This window comes from Antechinus flavipes, chromosome 2 (assembly GCF_016432865.1).
Source record: "Antechinus flavipes isolate AdamAnt ecotype Samford, QLD, Australia chromosome 2, AdamAnt_v2, whole genome shotgun sequence".
In the NCBI taxonomy this organism is placed as follows: Eukaryota; Metazoa; Chordata; class Mammalia; order Dasyuromorphia; family Dasyuridae; genus Antechinus; species Antechinus flavipes.
Window position 1 is genome coordinate 372896213 of NC_067399.1, and position 17767 is coordinate 372913979.

The window sequence follows — 17767 nt, forward strand, 5'->3', positions numbered from 1 at the left end:
TCAGTCCCTCCTTCCCCCCTCTCAGTCCTTTTTCTGGATATAGATGGCTTTCTCCATCACAAGTCTATTGGAATTGACCTAAATCACTTCATTGCTGAAAAAAGCCATGTCCATCAGAAAATAATCAATTTCATAATCTTGTTATTGTGTACAATATTTTCTTGATTCTACTCGCTTCACTCAGTATCAGTTCAGGCAAGTCTCTTCAGACCTTTCTGCTGATCTTTTCTTATAAAACAATAATATTTCATAACATTCATATACCAGGGGCAGCTAAGTGGTGCAGTGAATAGAGCACCAGCCCTGAAGTCAGGAGGACCTGAGTTCAAATCTAGCTTCAGACACGTAACACTTCCTAGCTGTGTGACCCTGGGCAACTCACTTAACCCCAATTGCCTCAGGGGAAAAAAATCATATACCACATAACTTATTAGTTTTTATTACTATTAATGGTGCCATCATCTTTCTAATAAATCAGGCTTGTGATTTCAATGCTATTCTCAACTCCTCTCTTGTACTCATTCCACATATCTAATCTACTGGCAATAAGAGAGGTGTATCTACTTCATACCTGATTATTTCAATAGTCTTTTTCTGTCTTCAATAGATCTTCCACCCTCAAATCACTTCCCGCTCTAATCCATCCTTTTCTTTTTTTCGTTTTATTTATGTATACATAGCTATTAGCTGTTCCTCCTATTTTCCCTTCTTAAAACTGAATTAAAATAAAATGACAACAAAACCCTCATAAAAATATTATGGTCCAGCAAAACAAATTCCCACATTGGTCACATCCCAAAACACAGGTATCATGCTTGCATATTGAGTCCATTATCTCTCAAAGGTAGCATTTTTTATTATCACTTTTTTGGAATCTTGGCTAGTCATGCATTGATCAGAATTCTTAAGTCTTTATAAGCTGTTTTTATTTTATAACATTTTTGTTATTATGTAAATTATTCTCCTGGATCTGCTCACTTCATTCTGTATCAATTTACATAAGTGTTCCCAGGTTTCTCTGAAACTGTCCCTTTCATTGTTTTTCACACACCATAATTTGTTCCCCAACTGATTGGCAGCCCCTTAGCTTCCAATTCTTTGCCATTATAGAGAGAGAGAAAGGAAGAGAGGGAGGGAGACGGGGAGAGAGAGAGAGAACAAATACAAGTTAGTGATTTTTTGGCTGTAGTTCCAAATTGCTTTCTAGAATAATTGAACAAATTCACAGCTCTACCAAAGTATATATGCTAAATGTACTTGTTTTCTTATATTATCACTTGACATGACAATGTCAACATTTGTCATTTTCCTTTTTTGCTAACTTTCCTATTTTGGGGGTGTGAAGTAGACTCTTAGGACTGTTTAAATTTATTTTTCTCTAATTATTAGTGCTTTGGAGCATTTTCAAAAATATAGTTGTTACCAACTTAGATTTCTTCCTTTGAAAACTGTAGAGAAGGAAGCAATATAGTTGAGCACCCTACCCATAATTCCTCCAAACAGTTCTATAAAATGTACCAGACAAGATCATGATGGAGAAATTCATTCACATTGAATCCTTTGTCTAGTCCTAGTCAGCAGAGGGAGATAGACAAAGAGATCTGCAGACACTGGGAACTGGGAACTGGGAACAGGGTCAGTACAAGAGCACATGACTTACCAAGCACTCCTGTGCCCAGGGAGAAGCTGTATAGCAGTACAAAAGAAAAGATCCCAGATCCACACTGGGGAACTGCACTAGGGACAGGTGTCAATTGGTAGCTTTGTCACTCAGTATCCATTCATAGGTCATAGATCCAGAGAAGAGTGAGAAGGTGACCTGTGCCCAATGATAGAGGAAGTTTAGGAAGCCAGCACCAATAGCCATAGACTTGGGGAACAAAGCAAGATCTCACTCGTAGCATATTGTCCAGCCTGCAGAGGAATAACAGGGTGAAAGTTCTGCCATTCTAAACCAAGAGATTTTTAATTGACTGATAAGACTGAGTCCAATAACATTCTATTATTGCTCAGATCCAACCCCAAGTGAGAAATTTGTAAGCCTCAGACCAGGAAGGCAACAATCAGATTTTGCCTTGGATCAGACCACTTTGTGAGCACTGAAAATTTGCAAGTCCCCAGGCTTTCCCTCAGATCCTGGAATAATACAACATTCAGTATCCCAAATAAACAGCCCAGACCTTGCTTCCAAAAATGTGGCAGAGTCAGCCCTGGTATCAAGTCTGAAGTCAAGAAGTAGGCTGAAAAATTAAAGATTGTTTCATTTTATTTCTTAGATTCTTTGGAGTCATTTTCTTATTCTATGTTTGTGTCCTGAGTGTCCCTCCTCATTATGCTGTGCTTTTCTTCCCAGTTAATAATCACCAGATATCTATCAAATCTGTTTTCTTTCCTAAAAGTCTATTCAGATCCTTAACTTAATTCACATTTATCTTTTGGCTTAGACTCATCTAGATCTGAAAGAGGTCCACTGAGACCTTTATTATTATAAGTTAAGCTTTTTCTTCCAGCAAGTCAATTAATTTTCCTTTAAGTATTTACATGCTACACTATTTGGTGGTATATAGCCCAGCTTCTTAAACTATGGTTTGTAACCCCATAATGGGGTCGCAAAAATTTCTTGGGAGAAAAGTAGTCAAGGTGGAAAAAGTTTAAGAAGCTCTGGTATATAGTAAATGTTAACACAGATTCTTTATCTATAGTACCTTTAATCATAATATAGTTTCCCTAATTATCTTTTTTATGTCTATATACTTATCTTGTATATGTACACAGATATTTGTATATTGCCTACCTTTCTCCATTAGAATTCTTGCTTCTTGAGGGTAGGGATCTATCTTTAGATAGATACATAGATAGATGATAGATAGATAGATAGATAGATAGATAGATAGATAGGAATCTATCTTTATATCCCAATACTTAAAATAGTGTCTGATACATAGTAAATGCATAATAAATATTTGTTGACGGAAGGGTGAGTTTGGTTAGGGAAAGATGATGAGTTCTGTTTTGGATACATTGAGTTTCACATGCTTAAGAAACTTCCAGTTGCTCAGAAGAAAGACTGGATACATAGAGATCAAAGAATCATATTCCAAGCAATCAAAATTAAATCTATGGAAGCTGATGAGGTCATCAAGAGTATAGAAGGAGCAGAGAAGAAGGTTTAAGACAAGAGCCTTTATGAGTATAAACAGTGTAATGAAAACCCAGGGTGAAAAAAAAAAAAAAAAAACAGCAGAAGAGAATAGTCAATGGTATCAAAGCTGCAAAAGGTACAGAAGGAATGATAACTGAAAAAAAGACCACTATATTTGACCACCAAGAAATCACTGACAACCTTCGAGGAAGGAATTTCAATTAACTGATGGGGTCAGAAGCCAGATTGCAAAGATTGACAGTGAAAGGAGAAAAGGTATTGTACAACATCTTCAAGGGAAGACAGATCTTGTGAAAGTTGTTTCAAATTGGGGGAGATTTGGATGTATCAGTTTGGAAGTAATCAGTAGTTAGGGAAAGATTCAAGATTAGAGGGGATAATTGTAGAGATAATTTTCTTTTTTTCCTCAATAGTATTTTATTTTTCCAAATACATGTAAAGATAGTTTTCAATATTCATTTTGGGAAAACTTTGGTCCCAAATTTTTTCTTCCTCCCTTAAACATTTTTTCTTATTTGTCATATTGTGCAAGAAAAATCAGACCAAAAAGATGAAAACCACGAGAAATAAAAAGCAAGCAAACAAAAAACAAAACAAAAAAATGAAAATATTATTTTCGATCCACATTCAGTCCCCATAGTTCTTTCTCTGGATAAAAATGGCATTTTCCTTCCCAAGGAGACAATATTCTAGAGAAGATATGAGGGAATAGGAACAAGGATATACACATAAAAGGATTGACCTTGGTATGTCATCTCTTCATCACAAAATAAAGGATGATGTCACTCCATCAGGCAACAAAGATTTATTAAATGCCAGATATGTTCCAGGAAAGGCAACTGGGTGACTCAGTGGATAGAGCATTGGATCTGGAGTCAAAAGCACCTGGATCCAAATCCAGCTTCGTGTAGTAACTATGTGACCCTGAACAAGTCACTTAATCCTATTTGCTTCAGTTTCCTCACCTATAAAATGAGTTGGAGAAATAAATGGCAAACCACTTCAATTCTTTGCTTAAAAAAAAAAAACACAAAAACCTTGGATGATGTTGACATGCTAAGGTCTATTGAATCACAAAGAATTGCACATAATTGAACAGACTCAACAACAAATATTCCAGGCACTCTGCTATGTTCTTGGGATATCAATAAAAGAAAAAAAGAAAAGTCTCTCACCTCAATGAGGTCATATTCTAATGGGAAGAGAACATATAAATAACTAAGTAAATGCAAAATAGTCATAAAGTTGTAAAAAGCTCTGATTTTTATCTTGAAGAGGCTTGAATCTGGTCTCAGGAAGCTAAAATATTATTTTAAACCTAAGAGACTTCTTGTGCTAACTATATAACATCTTTTCTGATAACATGAAAATAAAATACATTTTGAATAGGGATTCTTAACCCCTGTATAGTCTAAAGACCCATAGATTATAGAGCATCTTTGTTGTAGTTGTTATTTTTTCCACCAAAGTATTTATTTATTTATTAATAATTATAACTTTTTGTTGACAGAACCCATGCCTGGGTAATTTTTTACAACATTATCCCTTGCACTCACTTCTGTTGATTTTTCCCCTCCCTCCCTCCATCCCCTTCCCCAGATGGCAAGCAGTCCTATACATGTTAAATAGGTTACAATATATCCTAGATACAATATATATGTGCAGAACCAAACAGTTCTCTTGTTGCACAGGAAGAATTGGATTCAGAAGGTAAAAATAACCCGGGAAGAAAAACCTAAATGCAAACAGTTTGCATTCATTTCCCAGAGTTCTTTCTTTGGGTGTAGCTTCTGTCCATCATTGATCAATTGAAACTGAGTTAGATCTTCTCTTTGTCAAAGAAATCCACTTCCATCAGAATACATCCTCATACAGTATCGTTGTTGAAGTATATAATGACCTCTTGGTTCTGCTCATTTCACTCAGCATCAGTTCATGTAAGTCTTTCCAGTCCTCTCTGTATTCATCCTGCTGGTCATTTCTTACAGAACAATAATATTCCATAACATTCATATACCACAATTTACTCAGTCATTCTCCAATTGATGGGCATTCATTCATTTTCCAGTTTCTAGTCACTACAAAGAGGGCTGCCACAAACATTTTGGCACATGTGGATCCCCTTCCCTTCTTTAGTATCTCTTTGGGATATAAGCCCAGAAGTAACACTGCTAGATCAAAGGATATGCAGTTTGATAACTTTTGGGGCATAATTCCAGATTGCTCTCCAGAATGGTTGGATTCGTTCACAACTCCACCAACAATGCATCAGTGCCCCAGTTTTCCCGCATCCTCTCCAACATTCATCATTATTTTTTCCTGTCATCTTAGCCAATCTGACAAGTGTATAGTGGTAGCTCAGAATTGTCTTAATTTGCATTATTCTGATCAATAATGATTTGGAACACTCTTTCATATGAGTGGAGATAGTTTCAATTTCATCATCTGAAACTTTGACGATTTATCAATTGGAGAATGGCTTGATTACAGAGTATCTTTGTAATTGAATTGGGGGAAATATTACATCATTATTTCAATATAATTGGTTTTATTGATCATCCTGTGTATTTTATCTTATGCATTTAAAAACTTTATTCTGAAAAAGGGGTCCATAAACTTCACCTAATTGTCAAAGAAGTCCAGGATATAGGAAAGGTTAAGAATCTCTGCTGTGCCTTCTACGTTTCCTTTCCTTTAAAGATACCCTGTGTCAACCTGAATTAAAAACAGCTAAATAACAAAAAATACATTCTTCAGTTGAGGCAAGGTGTTGCAATTGGGGTACCATGCAGCAGCAAGCGCTGGGGAGCCCAACAAAGGGGGTGGGTTCTGGGTTCTTCTAAATTATTGGGCAGAGGGAAAGAATGTGCACATACTAGGGGTTTGGGACATTCTACAGTTTCACTAAGTAAACTATTTTGCTTGACAAGGGAGCTCATAACAAAAGCTTAGGAATATGTGGAGGGGAAAATGTAGTACATTTAAAAATTAGTTGGAGGCTGAGGTTGATCATCCCTCATGATCATCCCTGGGTTTGTCTTAAATCTTCTCTGCTCCTTCTATACTCTTGATGATCTCATTAACTTCCACAGATTTAATTTTGATTTCTTGGAACATGATTCTTTGATCTCTACTCGACTGTATTAAACACCTGCTTACTCTACAATTGTAATTCTTTTTAACGGATAATACTTTTATAATTGTGTGGATAGATAAAAACTTCTATATAAAACATTCTTTGGGTAAAGAACTCTCAATTTCAGCCTTTGGTCTCTTCAGACAGTGGTAGTAAATGGCTTATTCCTGAGCATAATTATCTGTTATTGAATTAGCTCATTAAAAGTTTGGTGTTACCAATGCATCATGGAGTTGTGAAATGATCATTCTGGAGAGCAATTTGAAACATTGCCCAAAGGGCTATATAAAATTGTGTATATCCTTTGGTCCAGCAGTCTCACTACTGGGTCTACATCCCAAAGAGATCATAAGAAAGGGAAAAGAACCCACATGCAAAAATGTTTGCAGCAGTCCTTTTTGTAGTGGCAAGGAGTTAGAAAGTGAGCGGATGCCCATCAGTTGGAGAATGGCTGAATAAATTATGGTATATGAATGCAATGGAATATTGTTCATAAGAAATGATGAGCAGACTGATTTCAGAAAAGCCTGATCAGACTTACATGAACTGATGTTGAGTGAAATGAGCAGAACCAAGAGAGCATTGTACAAAATAACAATAAGATTGTATGATGATCAACTGTGATGGACTTGGGTCTTCTCAATGATGAGGTAATTCAAAGCAATTCCAATAGACTTGTGATGAAAAGTGCTCTCTGCATTCAGAGAGAATACAATGGAGACTGAATATGATTAAGGCACAGTATTTTCAGCTTTTGTTGTTGTTTGCTTGTTTTTTTTTTCCTTTCTCATGTTTTTTTCCTTTTGATCTGATTTTTCTTATGCAGCATGACAAATATGGAAATATGTTTAGAACACATTTAACTTAGATTGCTTACTGTTTTGGTAAAGGGGCAAGGAGGGGAGAGAGAGAGAAAATTTTAAAACACAAGGTTTTGCAAAGGTGGATGTTGAAAACTATTTTTGCATATATTTGGAAAAATAAGATACTATTAAGAGTTTGGTGTCACTAATGAAATGATAATATCCAGCTAAGGACCTGAAGAGATACAATACTAGTTTCTAATGAGTTCAGTCTTTTGTACTGTAATTTCAGTTGATTTCACCCATCTGCTTTTTTCCCGTGGCTCTGGCCATCAGGTCCACTTTTCTATTTCAATCTGTGAGGCCAGACTCCATCCTTAAGATTTTGGTGATATTTCTGCCATTTATTATTATGACTGACTGAATGACTGACTATTAACACCAATTTAGTCAGTTAGTCAATAAGCACTTATTAGGCACCTACTATGTTCCAGGTACTGTAAAAAACACTAGGAATATAGATCCGAGAGTCCCTCTCGGGGACTTTCAAGAAACTTTCAAGGGAAGACAACATACAAAAGGAAACTGAAAAGTTGGAAAAGGGAAAGAGAGAGAAGAAAGATATCAGGCACAGAAACATGATGGAGAAATGCAAATCCAATGAATTATGAGTTCCAGAGCTAATATAATCCTCTAGGATGAAGAGATTATTGAGGCATAATGGAAAATTTAAAAGAAGAGGAATTGAGTGGGAAATGAAGAGATTGCTGTCTTCAACATAATATCAAATTTGTTTGGAACAACCAAAGGTAGCACCTTTTAACAACCAAGTCTCAAAAAAAAAAAAAAAAAAAAAAAAAAAACCACACACACACACACACACACACACACTCTATGTTTAATCTATATTAGTAGCATTTTCCCATCATTTTCTTAAGTCTAGGCAATCAAATTTAAAATGTCAAGCCTTGATTTATATCTTTTTTTTTTCCTGAAATGCAAATGTTCACACTGGAAATTTACACCATCCCAGCTGGCTCCAGCACAACATAGGGAACAATCCAGTAAGACTACCTATTTAGTCTTTCATCTTTTCATTATTCTGTAGAATACCTCAGGGAATTTTTCTGGGTAATAATTATGAATCCAGTTCTGCACAATTTTTGAAAAAAAGAAACAAGATAGTAACCAATTGCAGTTTCACAAAAAATCCTTTGATCATGAAATTCTCTTTTTTATATAATTTTTTAAATAACTTTTTATTGACAGAACCCATGCCAGGGTAATTTTTTACAGTATTATCCCTTGCACTCAAGGGATAATACTTCTGTTCCAATTTTTCCCCTCCTTCCCTCCACCCCCTTCCCCAGATGGCAAGCAGTCCTTTACATGTTAAATAGGTTACAGTATATCCTAGATACAATATATGTGTGCAGAACCGAACAGTTCTCTTGTTGCACAGAGAGAATTGGATTCAGAAGGTATAAATAACCCAGGAAGAAAAACAAAAATGCAAGCAGTTTATATTCATTTCCCAGTGTTCTTTCTTTGGGTGTAGCTGCTTCTGTCCATCCTTGATCAATTGAAACTGAATTAGCTCTCTTTATCGAAGAGATCCATTTCCATCAGAATACATCTTCAAACAGTATCATTGTTGAGGTTTATAATGATCTCCTGGTTCTGCTCATTTCACTCAGCATCAGTTCATGTAAGTCTCGCCAGTCCTTTCTGTATTCATCCTGCTGGTCATTCCTTACAGAACAATAATATTCCATAACGTTCATATACCACAATTTATTCAATCATTCTCCAATTAATGGGCATCCATTCATTTTCCAGCTTCTAGTCACTACAAACAGGGCTGCCACAAATATTTTGGCACATATAGGTCCCTTTCCCTTCTTTAGTATCTCTTTGGGGTATAAGCCCAGTAGAAACACTGTTGGATCAAAGGGTATGCACAGTTTGATAACTTTTTGAGCATAGTTCCAAATTGCTCTCCAGAATGGCTGGATGTATTCACAATTCCACCATCAATGTATCAGTGTCCCTGTTTTCCCACATCCCCTCCAACATTCCGCATTATCTTTCCCTGTCATTCTAGCCAATCTGACAGGTGTGTAGTGGTATCTCAGAGTTGTCTTAATTTGCATTTCTCTGATTAATAATGATTGGAGCATATTTTCATATGGCTATAAATAGTTTCAATTTCTTCATCTGAGAACTGTTTGCTCATATCCTTTGACCATTTATCAATTGGAGAATGGCTTGATTTCTTATAAATTAGAGTCAATTCTCTATATATTTTGGAAATGAGGCCTTTATCAGAACCTTTGGTTGTAAAAATGTTTTCTCAGTTTATTGTTTCCCTTCTAATCTTGTCTGCATTTGTTTTGTTTGTACAAAAACTTTTAAATTTGATATAATGAAAATTTTCTATTTTGTGGTCAATAGTGATCTCTAGTTCTTCTTTGGTCATAAATTCCTCCCTCTTCCGCAGGCCTGAGAGGTAAACTATCCTATACTCTTCCAAATTTATTTATAATCTCATTCTTTATGCCTAGGTCATGAACCCATTTTGACCTTATCTTGGTGTACGGTGTTAGGTGTGGATCAATGCCTAATTTCTGCCATACTAATTTCCAATTTTCCTAGCAATTTTTGTCAAATAATACGTTCTTATCCCAAAAACTGGGATCTTTGGGTTTGTCAAACACTATATTATTAAAGTTATTGGCTGTTTTGTCCTTTGAACCTAACCTATTCCATTGATCAACTAGTCTATTTCTTAGCCAATACCAGATGGTTTTAGTAACTGCTGCTTTATAATATAATTTTAGATCTGGTACAGGTAGGCCATCTTCATTTGATTTTTTTTTCATTAATTCCCTTGAAATTCTTGACCTTTTGTTTTTCCATATGAACTTTGTTGTTATTTTTTCTAGATCATCAAAGTAGTTTTTTGGGAGTCTGATTGGTATAGCACTAAATAAATAGATTAGTTTAGGTAGTATTGTCATCTTTATTATATTTGCTCGCCCAATCCAAGAGCATTTAATATTTTTCCAGTTGGTTAGATCAGACTTAATTTGTGTGGAAAGTGTTTTGTAGTTTTGCTCATAAAGTTTCTGATTTTCCCTTAGCAGATAGATTCCTAAATATTTTATACAATCTAGTAGTTACTTTAAATGGAATTTCTCTTTGTAACTCTAACTGTTGGGTTTTGTTAGTGATATATAAGAATGCTGATGACTTTTGTTGGTTTATTTTGTATCCTGCAACTTTGCTGAAGGTGTGGATTGTTTCTAATAACTTTTTAGTAGAATCTCAGGGGTTCTCTAAGTATACCATCATATCATCAGCAAAGAGTGATAATTTGGTTTCCTCATTGCCTATTCTTATTCCTTTAATCTCTTTCTCAACTCTTATTGTCAAAGCTAACATTTCTAATACAATATTAAATAGTAACAGTGATAGTGGGCAACCTTGTTTCACTCCTGATCTTATTGGGAATGGTTGCAGTTTGTCCCCGTTACAATGATGCTTACTGCTGGTTTTAAATAGATGCTACTGATTATTTTAAGGAAAAGTCCATTTATTGCTATACTCTCAAGAGTTTTTAATAGGAATGGATGTTAGATGTTATCAAATGCTTTTTCTGCATCTATTGAGATGATCATGAAATTCTCAAGCACTTTTGTGAGAATTTAGAGGATTCCCATCCTCAACAGATAAAGGAGTGGTTCTGTGGGAGGCAGTCACAAAAAATCCAAGGCAGAAAAGTACTATTCCTAGCGTCTGTAATAATAAAAAAAACAGAAATAGAAATGGAAACGTGTCATGTTCTGATCCTCCCTCCTCCAGGCCCATGTACCTAGGTCTTTTATTGTCCCTCTTGTCTCAGTTCTCCTTAGTGAAAATATTTTGAACATCTGGTTTCAGGCAAATTCCATTACTCTAGAAGCTGCCTAGCCAGATTCTTAAAAATAAATTCTTTAATGTTGTTCAGATACAAAAGATCCAACTGACATAAGCCCAACTGCTGAGGGAAGTAGTCAACTGTTACTCTGATTCCCAGACAGCCCCTCAAAGTTAATTCTGATAAAACAAATTGACTCCAAGAGTAGCAAAACTGTAAGATGCTCTCAGTTCTACTTGCATCCAGGAACCATTTTGAAAATTCAGATGCCCTTCCATCAATATCCCAATCCTCAAAGAGATAGTGGTTGTCTAGTACAGGTACTATGTTCTCTTTTATTATCATTACCAGGTCAGAAATCATTCCTAAATTATGTGACGTTTCAGATGAATTGAGAAGTAAATTATATTAAACATTTTCACCTGAGCACTTGAGCAGACAGAAACCAACTGCTTTCAGGCTTGCTGCCTAGTGAACAACTCTAATTTATACTGCCTATATCTTGTTTGTAACTAATTGCATTTTGTCTTTCCCAATTAGACAGTGAAATCCTTGAGAGCAGGGACTTTTTCTTTTCTTTGCATCCTTAGAGGTTAAAAGAGAGCTGGCACATAGGAGGCATTTAATAAGTATTTGTTGATTGACAGTCCTTCTCATTATTACAAAGTGGTCAAACAATGTATCATTGATCAGAACTTCCAATAGGTGTGAAGATCTCCTGAATGTACCTGGGGAAGCAGGAAATGGAAAGACAATGAGTGGGACCAGATAATAGATTGCAATTAAAAAAAAAAAAAACAACTAGGCAATGAAGGGACACCCCTTCAACCATTATAGAAGACTGTTCAAGTTTCAAACAAACATTCTGGCAGTCCAGGCCCAGAAAATTCACCACAACTAATGCTTTTACAAAGCTTCATGCCTAACTCCCAAGACTCTGTAGAATACCTTTTATAGTACAAGAAGCAAAACCTGTTTATTGGAGTCATTGCAGCAACAGAGTATTCTTTTTTTAAAAAATTTTTTATTATAGTTTTTTTTTATTTACAAAATATACATATGGGTAATTTTTCAGCGTTGACAATTGCAAAACTTTTTGTTCCAACTTTTCCCCTCCTTCCCCCCACTCCTCCCCCCAGATGGCAGGTTGACCAATACATGTTAAATATGTTAAAGTATAAATTAAATACAATATACAACAGATCATTGTTATAAGAAGTCAGTACAAACAGTTCTATCCAGCACAAACTTAGAATTCTGAGAATTCAAGAGGAGAAGATTTTCACAGGTCATCTTTTTTGACCCAGCCATAAATCTAGAAGACCACTTTTGATTCCTTGTGAACATATGTATAATGGTTGTAGAAAAAAAAAATTGTTTCCAGAAAAAAGTTCACCATTCTCTTTCCAGACCATGAACTTGAGAAAAATGGCAGACCTTGAAATTGGCAAAAAACAAAACAAAACACCTTTCCTAAACTGTTTAAAACCAGTCATCTCTTTCTGCAACAAGAATAGTTCAGATAATCCAAAAATTACTATGTAGAGATAGTAGGAAAAAATAGTATGCTAAAACTATACATAAGGAAGGAGGAAATAGATTCCAGTAGTGTTAGTTCAGGTTTTATTTGCATTTATTCATTGTGTGGGTTGAATGAATGATGACATAAGTGTTGTCTTTGTGTTTTGGAAACATGCTGAAACCTAGACCTGCTCAGTACAAAAGGGATTGCCCCTTATTAAATTGGAGTCATTTTTAAAAAAATGTTATGTAATGCAATAGGAATTTTGCAGTAATGAAACTTCCCTGAATTATCCAATTAATCGCAATTCATAGGTCTACTGTTCACATTTCACATATGTTCCTTTCCATTTCACATGGAAAGATAAACTGGAAAAACTATAATGTACAAATACTGAGAGAAAAGGTCTTTCTATCCTTTGTGGCACTGATAATAAAAAGGGACTAGTTTTGTAACTCTAAAGCAAATCAGATACAATTTTTAAAATTTGGGTTTCCAAATTGTGATACTCGGTTTTAACTTTTGATATGTTGAAATATCCAGTGATGGAACCTTGGAAGCTCATTTAACTTTTTTCCTTCTCTTTCTGAACTCTTCCTGGATCCCCATGGATGGATTGTTGTTTTTGGGATACAGGAAAATTTCTTGATTGATACTCATATTCTATGCTTTGTTTTGATTTCTGACCTTAAGTATACACAACAGCCAAGAGTGAGGGAGTGGGCATTGAAGAGAGTGTACTTTCTTCTCCTCTGTAGATCCTGCTATGATTTTACTGGGAAGGACCTTCCGAATTAAAGACTATGGTACCAAATAATTCTCATGTTCCTACCTTGATGGATATTCAACTACACCTAGTCCTCATAGGAACAGGAACTACTGAGTTAGGATAGGCAATTTTTCCAGTCAAAAAGACCTGTAGATTCAGGCCTTTTGAAAGAATGCAAGCCCTGAGTAAAAACTGCATTTTCCTTTCTTCTGTTGTTTAACACTCTCTTTTACATTGGGCAATAGAAAGCATCAGATGGGTCACCAATGATTTGAGAGCTCAAGACATCTTTGTACCCAGGAAATTGCTCCTATATTGCCTGTAGTGAAAATGGAGAAAATAAACCCTGATGTCCAGAATTTGGGTAACATTCGTGACTATTATTTCCAGTTAACTGTGCCAAATCCTGTCTTTGGGATTCCTAAGACTTCTTGAACTGCAAAATATCTTATGAGGCTGGAGCTTTCCTTTCCATCCCTGTTCATCTTAAATTCCAGATCTTGTTTCCAAGTTTGAGTCAACACAGATAACATATACAACAAAGTTTCATATCAAGATCTACAAGCCTGGTCCTGAGAAGTCTGTCACTAGGAAGTATGTATCCTAGAGCTTAATCTGTGATTTGCAACTAAATGTGGGGGTTGTGAAGTTATGAGTTATTATCAATAATTTTTTTATTTGTATATCTATTTTATATACCTAGGGTCATATAAAAATTTCTTGGATGTAAAGGGGTCATGAGTGGAAAATACTTTTTTTTTTTAATTATAGCTTTTTATTTACAAAACATATGCATGGGTAATTTTTCAACATTGACCCTTGAAAAAACTTCTGTTTCAACTTTCCCCCTACTTCCCTCCACCCCTCCCCAACCCCTTCCCACCCACCCCCTAACATGTAGTCCCATACATATTAAATATATTAAAGTATATGTTAAATACAGTATATGTATACATATTTATACAGTTATCTTGTTGCACAAGAAAAATTAGATTTAGAAAGAAGGTAAAAATAATCTGAGAAGAAAAAAATGCAAGCAAACAACAACAGAAAGAGTGGGAATGTTATGTTATGGTTCATACTCATTTCCCAGTGTTCTTTCTCTGGGTGTAGCTGGTTCTGTTCATTACTGATCAGTTGGAGTGGTGTTTTTCTTCTTTAAAATAATATAATGGTATTTTCTGGGAGCAAGTTTCTTGGGGAGGTTTTCTGGAGGCAGCCTTAGTTTCAGTTGAAAGCAATAATCACTTCAAAATGCAGCCTGCTGATTAAAATCCAAAAGTTTATTTCTTATCTCTTTCCTTGGTTCCAAAAGCTCTTGCAATTGCCCTTTACCTCTGCTTTCTTCAGCTTCCAGCCAGCACAAAGGTGGAAAATGAATGAATCTCTTGTCTCCTTGCCTGGGGCTGGGCAGCTTTCTGGAGAGCCTTTCAGACCAGCCTTGGTCTCAGTGGGGAAAGTGCAAGAGGCCAGCCACTATTCCAAATATCTCCAGCCAACACCAAGGTGCAAGAATTTGTCTTGCATCCGAGAGAGGGCTTGTGAGCTTCTGTATCTCTCAGAGTGCTCCTGGCTCTCAATCTCCCAGAGTGCTTTGTGGCCCTAAGAGCTTCTTGCTTATATGAGCTCTCTAAAGGTGTGAACACAAGCATTGTTTCTATCAGTTTTACTTAGTACTTTGTTTCTTCTGGCCCATAACATCTCCTTGTAAGATCAGATCAATCATACTGAACCATGCTAAATTAGATAATTATTGTCTCTATCAACTCTAATGGCTTTACACTTTGTAAGGGTTCCAACAAGTTGGAATTGATTTGGATCCTCTCATTTTTGAAGAGAGCCACTTCCATCAGAATTGATCCTCATACAGTATTGTTGTTGAAGTGTATAATGATCTCCTGGTTCTGCTCATTTCACTTAGCATCAGTTCATGTAAATATCTCCAAGCCTCTCTGTATTCATCCTGCTGGTCATTTCTTTTATTTATTTATTTATTATTATAGCTTTTTATTTACAGGTTGGGTAATGGGTAATTTTACAGCATTGACAATTGCCAAACCTTTTTTTTTTTTTTTAAATAATAACTTTATGTTGACAGAATCCATGCCAGGGTAATTTTTTTTTACAACATTATCCCTTGCACTCGCTTCTGTTCTGATTTTTCCCCTCCCTGCCTCCACCCCCTCCCCTAGATGTCAAGCAGTCCTATATATGTTAGATATGTTGCAGTATATCCTAGATACAATATATGTTTGCAGAACCGAACAGTTCTCTTCTTGCACAGGGAGAATTGGATTCAGAAGGTAAAAATAACCCGGGAAGAAAAACAAAAATGCAGATAGTTCACATTCGTTTCCCAGTGTTCTTTCTTTGGGTGTAGCTGCTTCTGTCCATCATTTATCAATTGAAACTCAGTTAGGTCTCTTTGTCAAAGAAATCCACTTCCATCAGAATACATCCTCATACAATATCATTGTCGAAGTGTATAATGATCTCCTGGTTCTGCTCATTTCACTTAGCATCGGTTCATATAAGTCTCTCCAAGCCTCTCTGTATTCATCCTGCTGGTCATTTCTTACAGAATAATAATATTCCATAACATTCATATACCACAATTTACCCAGCCATTCTCCAATTGATGGGCATCCATTCAATTTCCAGTTTCTAGCCACTATAAACAGGGCTGCCACAAACATTTTAATTGCCAAACCTTTTGTTCCAATTTTCCCCCTCCTCCCCCTACCCTCTCCCCTAGATGGCAGGATGAGCAATACATGTTACATATATTAAAGTATAAAGTAAATACAAAATAAGTTTACATGTCCAAACCATTATTTTGCTGTACAAAAAGAATCGGACTCTGAAATAGTGTAAAATTAGCCTATGAAGGAAATAAAAAAAAATGCATGCAGGCAAAAATATAGGGGTTGGGAATTCATTGTAATGGTTCTTAGTCATCTCCCAGAGTTATTTTGCTGGGTGTAGCTGGTTCAGTTCAATACTACTCCATTGGAACTGATTTGGTTCATCTCTTGCTGAAGATGGCCAGGTGCATCAGAATTGATCGTCATATAGTATTGTTGTTGAAGTATAGAATGATCTCCTGGTCCTGCTCATTTCACTCAGCATGAGTTCATGTAAGTCTCTCCAGGCTTTTCTGAAATCATCCTGAGAGACTCAGTTAGGTCTCTTTGTCAAAGAAATCCACTTCCAGCAGAATACATCCTCATACAATATCATTGTCGAAGTGTATAATGATCTCCTGGTTCTGCTCATTTCACTTAGCATCGGTTCATATAAGTCTCTCCAAGCCTCTCTGTATTCATCCTGCTGGTCATTTCTTACAGAACAATAATATTCCATAATATTCATATACCACAGTTTATTCAGCCATTGTCCAACTGATGGGCATCCACTCAGTTTCCAGTTTCTGGCCACTACAAACAGGGCTGCCACAAACATTCTTGCACATACAGGTCCCTTTCCCTTCTTTAGTATCTCTTTGGGGTATAAGCCCAGTAGTAACACTGCTAGATCAAAGGGTATGCACAGTTTGATAACTTTTTGAGCATAGTTCCAAATTACTCTCCAGAATGGCTGGATGTATTCACAATTCCACCAACAATGTATTAGTGTCCCTGTTTTCCCATATCCCCTCCAACATTCCACATTATCTTTCCCTGTCATTCTGGCCAGTCTGACAGGTGTGTAGTGGTATCTCAAGGTTGTCTTAATTTGCATTTCTATTATAATAATGACTTGGAGCATCTTTTCATATGGCTAGAAATAGTTTCAATTTCTTCATCTGAGAATTGTCTGCTCATATCCTTTGACCACTTATCAATTGGAGAATGGCTTGATTTCTTATAAATTAGATTCAATTCTCTATATATTTTAGAAATGAGGCCTTTATCAGAACCTTTGACTGTAAAAATGTTTTCCCAGTTTATTGCTTCCCTTCTAATTTTATCTGCATTAGTTTTGTTTGTACAAAAACTTTTCAATTTGATATAATCAGAATTTTCCATTTTGTGATCAGTAATGATCTCTAGTTCTTCTTTCATCATAAATTCCTTCCTCTTCCACAGGTCTGAGAGGTAAACTATCCTGTGTTTCTCTAATTTATTTATAATCTCATTCTTTATGCCTAGGTCATGAACCCATTTTGACCTTATCTTAGTATACGGTGTTAAGTGTGGGTCGATGCCTAGTTTCTGCCATATTAGTTTCCAATTTTCCCAGAAATTTTTATCTAATAGTGAGTTCTCATCCCAAAAGCTGGGGTTTTTGGGTTTGTCAAACACTAGAGTATTAAGGTTATTGACTGTTTTGTCCTTTGAACCTAACCTATTCCATTGATCAACTAATCTATTTCTTAACCAATACCAAACGGTTTTGGTAACAGCTGCTTTATAATATAATTTTAGAACTGGTACAGCTAGGCCACCTTCATTT